At 40.5% G+C, this 13,483-nt stretch overlaps 2 long non-coding RNA genes across 3 annotated transcripts; both read right to left on the reverse strand.

Annotated features, from left to right (window-relative positions):
• Positions 1-7,679: 7,679 nt before the first annotated feature.
• LOC124699808 lies at positions 7,680-10,321 on the reverse strand. Of its 2 annotated transcripts, XR_007001528.1 has the most exons (3): positions 9,779-10,321; positions 8,344-9,062; positions 7,680-7,941 (listed from the first exon to the last, which is right to left on the reverse strand). It is a non-coding gene; the product is annotated as an uncharacterized LOC124699808 (long non-coding RNA). The 2 variants fall into 2 exon arrangements; XR_007001527.1 differs by having other exon boundaries at positions 8,344-10,321.
• Positions 10,322-10,350: 29 nt separating this feature from the next.
• Positions 10,351-12,020, reverse strand: LOC124702846. Its single transcript, XR_007002731.1, has 3 exons — positions 11,978-12,020; positions 10,984-11,100; positions 10,351-10,438 (listed from the first exon to the last, which is right to left on the reverse strand). It is a non-coding gene; the product is annotated as an uncharacterized LOC124702846 (long non-coding RNA).
• Positions 12,021-13,483: the final 1,463 nt, after the last annotated feature.

Below are 13,483 nucleotides of genomic sequence, written 5' to 3' on the forward strand. Positions count from 1 at the left end.
TTAGAAGCCTGGCGGATGCATATTTGGCGGATCCACTTTGGGATTTATTTGAGGCATAAATGTGCAAGTTAAGATCCTCTTCTACATACTGTTTACATGTATTCTAGGAAAGGGGGTGAATCTGTTGAGATACTTGCTGTTAGGTACCTTGTGATTGTCTACTCTGGCAAACCATTTTATATGTGAACGTTTTGGAAATATGCAGTTTGAACAATTATATAGAAGAGATTGAGTAGCTTTAGATTGGTATTGTAATCTTGGATTTGGTTATTAGGGGTGCAAAACCGTGCGTTCTACCTTGCAACGCTAGGCGCTTATTAGGGGTGCAAAACCGTGCATGTGCTGGCCGCCCGCTACCTCCACGCTAGCTCGTACAGGGAAAAAATAAGCTAAGCGCTCGCTGCAACAATTTGCGTCGACGCTGCGTCTAAAGCTGGGATTTCAGAATTTAACTGCCATTCGGCTGGGAAATCAATCCTGGCTGTAGCCTAAACCGCCGATCCTCTTTCTCCCCAACCACTGCATTCCTCGATCTACATCGAGCCGCCGCACCCACCCCAGCACCCACGCCGGCGGAAATCTGGCAAAGGAAATCTGATTGTTTGGCACTATCTGTTAGTTTATATCAAGTGTTGGATGTGTAGGGCAGTAGAGAAAGTAGGCTTGTATTGATGGAAATTTGCTTCACTAAATAAAAACTTGCTGTGTGCATAGGCAGTACATGTCTACGAATTGATGTGCCCCAAATTTATGTGGATTGTTTCCTGCTTATTATGCTTACTATGTGCTGAAAACTTGTATACTAACAAGTTTAAACCTTATCGGTGGATAAGGAGCTGAGGTGTGCCAAGCGTGGGTACCCGGAGGCTTTGTCGGAGGGGAACTGGGAGGAGGCGGATGTCATCGGCAACATCCACAAGCTCAGCTGGGCGGTGCTCTGGTTGGTCTGGATCGACTACGAGGTCTCTGTCAACAGCAGCCACTCCTGCCAGTCATTCTTCTGCCTACTAGGTTGCCACTGCTACAAATTATCTCTTTGGTTCATTACATGTTGCCATACATGTTTGCTTCATGTGTGCTGCTGGGTTATGAATGAGGAGTGGGCAAGCAATCTTGTCTTTCATCTCATGTTGCAAGAGCGAATCGATCGCCCCTATTTAGTTTCAGTTGTGGTAGATGCACAATAATTGATTTCTCTTTCTTATTGTTCTATTGCCTATGAGTGTGGTCACTGCCTATATATTTCTGGTTCAATAGTATTCTCTGAAATCTGATTCTTGGGATCATTTGGTCAGGCTTAATTCTTTATGTTTAATAAGGTTTATATGCGTGTTTACATTTGGGTCTTGGTTTCGTTGACTTAATTGATGTCAACCTTAAATCGGATATTTATTTGATATGTGCTAGGACTGGTGCTGGGGCTTGGGTTTTCGAGGCTTTTGATGTTGCTTTAATGTGGCTGGTTCTGTACTAGATCAAAGTGTGTTCTATTTGCATCATAAATACTCAATATTTGCGATCAATGAAAACAAATTATTGGATGATAATTTGATTAGCTATGAGGGCATACCAGATTTATTCATGAGTTCTGGAGCTACAACCTCCTCAATGGCGATTATTTATGCTAGGATTCTAGCTTGTGTTTCTACCCTTCCAGGAACTTAGAATTTTAGCTTTGCATGAGTATTTGTTCAAACTGAAGGTCTGCATGATGTGTTAATATTTATACTGCACTATGTTTTAACTTTGTGCTCTTGATTATTATTTGCCATGAGTATGTCAGATTGACCAGCTCATGAATATGTCTGAGTTCTTCTTTTCTGGCAAACAGTTTTTTTCTAGCTTCATGCATATGTATTTCTGAATGAGCAACACATTAGTAGTTGTCATGTTCAAAAACTCAAATTGGTACAAAGATGTGATCTCTTAGTTAGTTTCTTTTTCTTTTGTTTACTTAGCATGTAATGCAGCTTCAGATTTGTTGTGTGGTAATAAGTAGTATATTTTCTTGACCATGAGTGCCTAGAAGTTACAGTTATGCAGTGCATCAGCATTACATGGTATTGGCAGCATAACAACAGTGTTTCATGTGTTTCAGAAGTCATGGTAACTCTCTTCGTGATGTCACCCTCTTTTCTTCGGCGAATCTCCCCTCTAAGTCGTGGTGGACGTGATTTCAGTTCGCGTCGACAGCTGCGGCGACCTGTTTGGTGAGTTCTCCATCCTCGATCCATGTTTATTGATTCGGTAGCTCCCTGTATCTGCGGCAGAGCATCGGCGACTACAGATCTAGGCACTGTGGTGCTTTTTTGTTGTTGTCTAATGGGGTTGTCTAATTTGGTGTTCGATATGCGTCCATATGCGTCCATATGCGTGTTGCAGAGGTTATGGCTGCCCAAATTTAGTGGTATGGCCGTGCTATTTTGCTGTTGTCACAGCGGGTCATGTAGTCATGTTCAATTTTGGCCTTGCTTTGTTTTCATTGTTCATAGTGTTCATCATGCAATAGTCCTCATTAGTTCTGTGTTTGCTGGGCATAATTAGATGATGGGTTAGATGATCACATTCAGATGACTTGTTAGTGTTTCACAGTTGTTTTCTCTCAGTAATGTGTTAGTGTAATTTATGAAGAGTACTTGTTAGAGATTTCCTGTTAGGATGTATATTTTTAATAATAATTACATTCATGGAAGGCATGGATATGAAATAAATACATCCTGGAAGGTGGGCATGGATTTTTTTCTAAGAATTTTCTCTTTATGTAGAACAGTCTATATAGGATGTAAAATTTCAGTAATAATTACATCCTGTGTGGCATGGACATGAAATAAATACATCCTTGAAGGCATGGTCATGTATTTTTCTAAGATTTTTATCTTGATGTAGAACAGTCTTATTTGTCCAGATGACGCCTCTCTTAAGTTGTTACATATTTGTGCAGTATTCTGCTTGAAGAGGTGGGGAGGAACTTATGGCTGTTGATGGATGTACTACCCCGTGAGCAGTGAGGATTGCAAGGCTGAAGCTTGTTGCTGTCTTGTGCACGGGAAACTTACAGTTGCCAACACAAATCTATTAAACCTGGAATAATTACTCTACTTTGATGCCTGGGCTATTGCAAGTCGTAGTTTCATAGGAAGATTCATGGAAAGCACTCCAGGTGGCATGATTGCAGAAGTGAAATATACTAACAGAGGTTTTGCAATGGGATTGCATATCTTCGGTCTAGTTTCATCCAGGTAAAAGTTAATGTGGATTATACCTTTCTATGTTGTTCGTTGGACCAATGGCAGTACATGCCCTGCACTATTCTTGTGATAGTTTCTGGTGGATAATCCGAAGGAAGCATCCATATGTTAGTTTATTTTGCGATATTATGACAGTATGACATGCCAGGTCTTACATTAGTAAGTTTCTTTTCAATTGACATAGCAGGGCAGAGGCTTGGGAGATTAACAACAGTTTGCTGACACATGGTCAGTGTTTAGCATTTAGCATGTCCCATATAGGTAGCTCTAAGGACTACAGTAATGCCAGCAAACAACTGGTGAAGAGGGCTTAGTGTTACACTATAAATTCGTTTCATAGATAGCAAACTGACAAGATCAATGTGAGATCAATGTCAGATTTTTCATTTCCGTATAGCCTAGAATACAAAGAATTTCAGCTTGTAGCATACATCATTGGCTACATTTAGATTTTTTTTCAATTTTTTAAAACTTTAAAATATATATTTCTTCTGTGCACCACGTGGACATACCCCTTAATCAAAAGAGAGAAAATGGGCATGGAGTATAGTAGATTACCTGCCGGATCCAAGAACTCGCGGTCGGCTGTCCGTCGAGGACAAAATTGATGCAGCTGTCTGTCTCCAGCCCGATGGATCACCGCCATCTCTAGCTGAGATCTGAACGTACCAACCAATAAGATGCAATCATGCCAGAGGCAACCAAGAGAAGGATAGAGTGACCTCTCTCCTCACAACAAACAGTTGCAAACAGCTACTATCTTACTCACCGTGGTCCGTGGTTTTCCGGCAAATCCAAACCTTCATCCGCGCCGCCGTGCCGATTCATCCAGACCATGCCGCCGCTTCACCAGCGCAGCCTTCTAGCTGTCAATTTACAAGGAAAAATAAACAACACAAGAAACAAATCTAAGCAGAGGACGTGTGGAAGAAAGATGACACCGGGATACGATGTGGATGAATTACCTGTTGAATGGATCATCTCCCCTCCGCGGCAGGCGATTAGATCAACAAAAAGGACAGAGTGAGTCGTCTCCTCTCCTCTCCTCTCCTCTCCTCTCCGAGCAAGAGTCAAAGTCTAAGTCACACGCGACGCACGCGTTAGATACACCCATCTCCATATTTATAGACTAGAGGAAGCCAAGGTTGGAGGTTTGAATTCTGAGAGAAGGAAGAGAGGTAGGGCGGGAAGACATATGAGGTTGGACAAATTTTCGGTTCTCTCTTCGTTGTTGTTACGCGCATGATCGACCCGTTCAGATTATATTATCTATCAGATCAATGACGTGGAGAGGTAGATCGTGAGCCGAAAGCCGGTGATCATATTTCACCAATGACCGATTCTCTAGTAATCAAATCCCGGATTCCAGAGAGCTACCAAATTTGCGGAAGCCAGCGCAGAAAGAGCTGGATGGATTCTAGGGAGAAAAAATGAGTGAAAACCAAGCATATCCATGCGTCCTCGCCGTGAAATTCATGCAGGGTCTCTATTTTGCATGTAAAAATCCACTAAAGACTGATCTTTATCAGTTATATACTCAAACACTATCATTTCTGTGCATGTGCGGCTTAAAAAATACAAAAATACATTTAGTAAACTTGCTAGTATTTATAGGCGCACGACCAAGGCTTCAGTCTAGTTTTCGTTCAAACTCACCGCCACTTATTTTCACCTCCGTCTCATAATTTTATTTCCATTGTGCTCCCGTGTTTACAGGACCGTTGATTAGAAAGTCCACCAAAAATGGCATATGATAAAACATCTCCTCATTTTTCTCTCACGATAAGTCGTTTCCTTGTTTGTATTTCCAGCAGTTAGACCCGCACGCAAGACACGACTTCAGCTTTTGTTCAAATCTTCGAAACATCCCGTGGTTTTCTCGAAGAGAACTTCCAAATCAACCGCTAAAGGGTGTTAGTGGAAGCAGATGGAAAGATTAGATTGATTCCTTGAATGAATGATTCGACGGACCTCACCGGTTGATTCTCTCACACTAATTATTGATTGATTCTCTCCTAATAACTTCTCTTCCCTTCCGGTGATCACATCCCATATTCTATGGGAGCTACCAAATTAACAATTTAGCATCGTTAGTTGCAATATTAGCGGAAGCCGACGCGGTATCACTGTATCAGCTCACCCATATAATTTTTTCTCTCCCCTTTACTTTGCAAGATCGATAAATCAATGAATAAACTGGCTACGTGCTACAAAATCGCATCAATCAACTCACGATGGTTAATTGTTTGCTAATTAGTGCCTTTGTTGTTCCTTGCTTTTAGTTGACAAGTGTAAAATGAAGCCAAATTAAAATTCAAATGATAGGGCCAAGATCAGGTCCAGGATCTCATTACGATTGGATTGGATTTCTAGCACGTGCACTCCTATGATCCAAAATGGCTCAATCCATTCAAATAGAAGAAACTTGTACCGGATCAAAGCATTAAATTCTCTAACAAAATGGAACAGCGGAGATCATTTTTGAATGATACCATATAAAATATGACACACCACGACTTATAATCACATGATCTAAACACTCAGTTGCAAAAGTAAATGTGAATTTTATTAAGCTTGCGGGGGGAACCCAGATATTGATAGCCACCACGGCAATATGCATCGATACCATCAAGTCTAGAGGTTTGATTTTGAGGGAAGGAAGAGAGGTAGGGCGGGAAGATATATGAGGTTGGACAAAATTTTCGGCTCTCTCTTGGTTATTGTTAGGCGCATGATCGACCCGCTCACATTATACTATGTCTCGGATAAATGACGTGGAGAGATAGATCGTGAGCCGAAAGACGGTGATCATATTTCACCAATGACCGATTCTCTAGTAATCAAATCCCGGATTCCAAGGAGCTACTACTAAATTAACGGAAGCCGGCGCGGAAAGAGCTGTATGGATTCCAGCGAATGGGGTGAAAACCAAGCATATCCATGCATCCTCGCCATCAAATTCATGCAGGGTCTCTATTTTGGATGGAAAAATCCACCAAAGACTAATCTTTATCAATTATATACTCATATTATTATACTCAAATGCTATCTTTTTTGTTCATGTGCGGCTTAAAAAATACGAAAATACATTTAGTACCCCTTGCTAGTATTAATAGACGCACGACCAAGGCTTTAGTCCAGTTTTCGTTCGAACTCACCGACACTTATTTTCACCTCCGGCTCATAATTTTGTTTCCATTGTGCTCCCGTGTTTACAGGATCATTGATTAGAAAGTCCACCAAAAATGGCATCTGATAAAATATCTCCTCATTTTTCTCTCACGATAAATCGTCTCCTCGTTTGTATTTTCAGCAGTTAGACCCGCACGCAAGACACGATTTCAGCTTTTGTTCAAATCTTCGAAACCTCGTGGCCGCCAATTTTTTTCATCTCGTGCGCTAAGTTTTTTCTTGTCATCCATCGCCCTTGATTATAGCTAGAAGGAAGCAAAACTGACCGCCCAGATGCACCGTGCCCCGAATCGGTGCCGAGGATAGATGACATTCTCCTTCACTAATTAATTACCGATGATTTTACTTCCTCTAATAACGGCTTCAGTTTATCCAGGGAAACACTACCAAATCAACCAAGTCGACGCAAGGTACACCGAAAAAGTTGGATCGATTCGGTGACTTGAAAACAATGCATGCCTATACTGGAGGCACGGTTGCATCATGCTGTGCTAAATACGCGTTCTGGCCGTGAAATCCATGCAGTTGACTCATACTTCGTCTATCCATAACTGATTTATTTCCTCTAATAACTGCGTTCGTTTCTCCCGGAATCACATCCCGTGGTTTTCTCCAAGGGAACTACCAAATCAACCATGAAATGTGTTAGTGCAAGCAGATCGTGACATACGTGCGGAAAGATTGGATTGATTCCGTGAATTCATGATTCGACGGGTTGGTTGATTCTCTCACACTAATTATGGATTGATTCTCTTCTAATAACTTATCTTCAAGTGATCGCATCCTATATTCAATGGGAGCTACCAAATTAATAGTCTAGCATAGTTAGTTGCAATATTAGCGAAAGCCAACAAGCGAGAGATATGTCCCATTGAATTATTAAAGGTGCCCTTGGAAAACATTAACCATGCATGCATATACCTCGTTATGCTGAGCTCAATGTGTTTCCCTCTCCTATTTTCTACGCAAGATCGATCAATTTATGAAAAAACTGGCTACGTGCTACGAAATAGCCTCAATGGGCTCATTATAGTTAATTGTTTGCTGATCGGTGCCTGGTTAACAAATATAAAATGGAGCCAAGTCAAGCTTAATTTGATAGGACTCGGGTCAGGTCCAGGATCTCAATTTACGAATGGATTGGATTGCTAGTACATGCATTCTCTCATGATCAAAAATGGCTCAATCCATTCAAATAGAAGAAACTAGTACTGGTACAACACACTAAATTCTTTAACATAATGGGACAACTTAGATCTTTTTGAATAATACCATATAAAATATGACAATGCCGCGGCTTATAATCACACATTCCTAACACTAATCTGCAAAAGATAATGCAAACATCTATGCAAACACATATTGATAGCCACCAAGGCAAATATGCATATATATCATCAGCTTCGCCATGATCACTATATTCTCATCCATGGACAGAATCTTCTCATCATGTTCTAACATCAACATGTATTATTTTGATCAGCAAGTTATGGACATGGTCCTGCATTAAAAATATCATGTCAAGTCTGTGCACAATATTAGTGATGCAGAAGTAACAAAGCTCCTCATCTAACAAGTAATCAGCAGGCCGTAAGATAAATCCAACAAGGCCTAAGAACAAGAAAAAATACATGCATTGTCAATTGGCAGCCAGGCACATAACAAGTAGTAGTAATTAAGCTACACATAAACGCTGAAGTAGCGGAATAGCTACTCGTCTAGTAGCAAGTAATCAACGGGACATAATATAAATCCATCAAGGCTAGGAATTAGTATCCAATCTTATACATGCACGGACGCACTACACAAAACTGATCTTTAATTTCTTCACATGTGCCGCTTAAAAACCCACATTACATAGTTAGGCGCAAACAGCTCATACAAAAGAACATGTCAAACTTACTGTGCATTGTAGGACCCAACATTGTATTGTTTTGGCATCTACTCAGACGTACAAAAGCAGGAACAGCGTATCCTAGTGTCTTCCCTGATCCTTCTCCCAGAGTAGGGTTTAAGAAGCCAGTAGCATGGACATGTATGGCAAAACGAAGAATCATAAGGGCATGTGCATCTGCAGCACGACACTATCTATGACAAAATAAATACTAAATGCAACCCTAAATGATTAAGCTACTACTCTGCTCACATAATGGGACTAGTTAAATTATGCTAAGCCACCATGAGAGCATATGGCATGCGCTGCAGTAATGAGCAATGCCACGTGGTATGTTTACTACCACAAATTACAATTTTGACTTCTAAGGAATCTTTTTTAATGGATCATGCTGACAAGAACTTATAGATGAGTACATTCACACAAAAAAGAACTTATAGATGAGTAAATATAAGAGAGAAACAACATAACAATCCACTCACCAGTAATAAAGTACAACTCAAGAGAAAGCACACAAGCTAGCATCTAATTTGGATAAGCTACTATCAATTGCAGAAACTATAACTAAACTACAAGACATCATTTTTCTATGGGACAAACATCCACCTAGACGCCTAACTTGATGGTGGTGACGGGGAGCGTTTACATCTTGGAAACCTCATGCTCAAAGAAGTCAAGGTCGTCCTGTCCTCGCATTCAGGACAGGTAATTTCCACCAAGTAATTCAACTGAGGAGCAAATTATAACAAAATACTCATTAAAGCAAGTCCCAAAGTATTCATGCACTGTAGGTTTCAACCATAGAAGAGCATCAATCTGTAAAATCATACTATTAACTAATGTAAAACTGATCGCAATATTAAGTTGACTGGGAGATTGTAAGTAATACACACTACTTTTGGAAGAATAATCAGTAGTAAGCACACCCAGTTTACATTATCTGTATGAGTGTATGGCTATAATATCCTGTCTATATCCAGTCAAGTACTCAAATCAGCTTGATGCTCATTTTATTCCGGGGCAACTAGCGACAAGGAAGTACATGAAAACAAACTCCATTTATTATTGAACCATGTAACTTCTAGGATTGCATTATCTTGTCATGCAAATATACAACACTAGAGTTAGTACAGGAGAAGCACATAGCTTGCGGATCCGAGCATAACCCGACAATCTACACATATGCTCTGTTTGGTTGCACATCACACCAGATTCCGTACTTCCGTAAAGTTAACAACATCGAACTATGAACACCTTTCCTAATTCAGTACATATATGGTTGAGCTTCACAAACAAAGTAACAACAGCTAACTCGAGAAGAGCAACTTGATAACACAAATAGGAAATCTGAAAGTCCAGTGCCACATGCTCCTACTACACAGAAATCAAAACAAGTTGTTGATGTGTGCCAACTGAGGATCACGAGTAATATAAGGAGACGTACACTGCAAGCAGAGACGCGGGGCCTTGGAGAAGAACTGTGATCCCTCCGACGGTGAGGGTGGACGTACCTGGAGTCACCTTGTTGTACTCCTTCCCTGCACAACACAAGAGAACACAACAGGCTTCGATGAAATAGAAAAACTCAATCTTGATTGACCGATCTATACTAACTAGGATAATGAAAATAGTGATGTACAAAAGGGTAGTGAAATTCTAGTTCTCCCTCCGAAACAAAATAAGTGTTGTAGTTTTAATTCAAAGATTCTAGTAGTGATTATTGACTGAAACACCACAGATCACTATGCTAAAAATAAGTTGAGTTATGTTTTTGTCCATTCAAGCTCAACCACTTCTAGTACAGATTTAGGAAAAGATGTCCTATGGAAAGTTTGGTACAACCTATAGAAGAAATGCAAAATATTCAGAATTACTCCTGTTCGAGTGCGAGGTGCAGGAGGCCACTGCCAGCCTGGCAGCTGCAGCACCACTGGAGCCCTCACGGGCAAAAGCATGTGGAGTTGCGAACGACAGCAGCTTGGGGATGTGCCCGGTGGCGATAGCTGCGTTACATGGTTGAGGAAGACGCGGGCTTTTGCTCTAGCTGGATGGCGACGGCAGCAACTCGGGCAGGCGACAACCAGCGGGAGCTCAATGGGTGGTGCTTGCAAAACCACAAATGCATGGATTTATTATGACTAGCACAAGGTTTCCTTCATCAACACCATACAAACATAATAAAGCAAACACAACCGAGAAAATCCTTAAGGGACACATTCTAGCAACTCATAGACACAAGTACACTCTACGCCTAAATCATTTTAGTTTTAATGCTTATCATGGCAGTGCACTTGTGCAGTCATGCTGGATCTCCAAAGCACAGATCTATAAGAACCGCACAAGATATCCTCAACTTTTGATGTATTCTATGACAATCTAAATACAAGATCAGTTAGGATTAACATGCCATGAGTATTAAGAAACATAACTATAATACACACCTAAGCAACACTCTCATTCCAGTACTAAGAAACAAAACTAGCAAATACAATTAGCACCAGATCAACACCACCAACAGGACATTCAAGCACAAAAAAAGCACCGGAAATTCTTGAAAGAGCAAGGGCTCCATGGCAGGCCACATGGCATCAACTTGATGGCTGAAACAACAAGCCACAACACGAGGCGAGGATGAGCCTGAGGAATCACCTGAGAGAAACTGCCACTTGAGGTGCCGGCGTTGCAGCTACGCCGTCCCACCAAAAACACACGATTGCTGAGTTCGTATTGAAGAGGGTTTCCATGGTGCAGCTTCTTCCAGATTCCCTGACAAGTAACACAAAAAATACATGTAGATTAGAAAACAAAACATATGTTTGAGCATGGGAAACAAAGCGCAGATAATCAATGATGCCAAAGCAACAAAATAATACACCTAACATGCAGCCATAAAAAGTAATATCACTGACAAATGAAGACATATTAGGGATCAAACATCAACTCTGATGCAAATGAAATGTTCTACGTGCATGTATATTAACACATTTGTGTAGCACAACAAAGGGTAAAACAGCCAAGTACAGTGGCATATCAAACTCTACATGTGAAGGCTGAAAGATAATTTAGGATCATAGCAAATCGACTTTTTAGTGGAGAGTAAATATCAAATATCAAATACGTATGATGCAACCAGAACACACTTGGATCTTGATGCATAATCAAACACCTTTATGTGGACTAACTTTGGAAATGCCGAAACGCGTGTAGATGTGTAAGCTTGAAATTTTCCAAGATAATACTAATTCCAACAAATGATCATCACACAAAATAACTTTGAAATACAGTATATACTTTATTAGCTAAAGCACCGCAGATTATTAGTTCCATATGAGCATCATAACTTCAACAATTGAAAAACAAAATATGAGCTATCCTTTATTTTGTAATATAGCAAAATTTGCAAAGAAGGACCAAATGCAGTGCTGCTAGAAAATTTCATGTCTTCTCTGGATCTATTTGCTTGGATTCAAGATCTTTTCATGATAATCCTAAACTAAGCAAAACTTAAAAATTACTCTTCTGGAAACATCGGTGCTCCTAACCCTAGAACTCCATGGTTTATTCGCTGGCCACACGCTCGACATGGTGAAGAAACATTTTTGTTGCAAGAATACATGGATGAGGTGGAGGAGAGGGAGCTCACCGGGTAGTCACTAATTCAGGGAGGTGGCAGGGCGAAGCATCGCGTAGAAGACTGGGGATGTGGCCGCCGCAGCGAGCTGGTTCAAGATCAACAAATAAGTAAGCTATTTTTGCTATTAGATCAAGATAGTATACAATGACATTGACATCCCTGGATTAATAGGTTTGGCAACATAGATAATCGTCTAAATATGATGTATTGTTGCATTCCAGAATAATAAATGCTATGAATTCTCTCGATCACATTCAGTATAGGAAAGAGTAAGAAATACAAAATGTTATTTTGCATATATTACCTAATAGCACTAAGAAACTCACCTCAATTATTTTGGTGCACACCTTAGATCAAAATCATTGAGAATAGATGGTACATCTTGCACCAATAATTGCACCATCTTCAATACAACCTGCACAGGAAGCCCCAATGCATTTTTTCTTCAGAAACGCAAAAATTGGTAGGAGCAAATAAATAAGAGCAGAAAAAACAAAAAAACAGCTTCATACTCTTTGGAGAAGGAGAATTGAAATCACACGTGCAAATATATTCAGAGAAACAAATTTAGTTCAATGTACCCTATTTAACATAGCATGTAGCAGAATCAAAGGAAAACAACTTCAATGGCTTATCAATGCATTGAGCATGTCCGTATAGGTAGCCCTCGGGGCATTCTTCTAACTAGTAATTCCAGCAAACAATTGGTGAAGAGGGCTTAATGTTAGACTATATATTCGTTTCAGAGATAGGAAACTGACAAGACAAGATCAATGTGAGATCAACTGCAAGGAAAAATAAAAACTTGCATTAGTGCTGCAATATCGGCTTCTATAACTTATTTGGAAGACATATGAGCACACTCACTTATGCACATCATGTAAAAAATATAGGAAATAGAATATCTTGTTTTCTCTTTCAATAGTCCATTCAAAATTTTGATGGTACAAATTTAACCGGGTGTATTGTATAGCCAAACTTGCTCTTCTTACTGTTGAATCCAGGAGAACCAAAAGATGATGAAATCTGCAGTCATCAAAGACTTATACTTGGGAACTGATAGCCTTAAACAAGATTCATCAAGATTCGTCTGCATGCAATTTTTGGTATATTGAAATGCTAAATGCTATCCATCAGCACGGTAGCTTATAAACCAATATATGAGCATCATAACTTGAGCAAATTCAGACCACAAGCTGATACCATATTTTCCACAATGACATAGCACGTCAGATTTGCATCGATGGGTGCATGGTGTATCCGCTGCTTACACGTTCTACATGGAAAAGAACGAGGAAGAGGAGGAGGAGGAGGCTCACCGGGTTGTAACTTGTTTGGGGAGGTGGTCTCCGGCGTCAGCACCTCCGGGCAGGTGACTGGCAGCTCATGCATCCCCACCGCCATTCACGCTCCGCACCTCCGGGATGCATGAGCTGCCGATCCGGGAGGGAGGCAAATGACCGGGAGAAGCCGTGGCCAGGATGCGGCGTCCTCGCCGCCTAACGCCAGTGATGG

This window comes from Lolium rigidum, chromosome 3 (genome assembly GCF_022539505.1).
Source record: "Lolium rigidum isolate FL_2022 chromosome 3, APGP_CSIRO_Lrig_0.1, whole genome shotgun sequence".
NCBI classification, from domain to species: Eukaryota; Viridiplantae; Streptophyta; class Magnoliopsida; order Poales; family Poaceae; genus Lolium; species Lolium rigidum.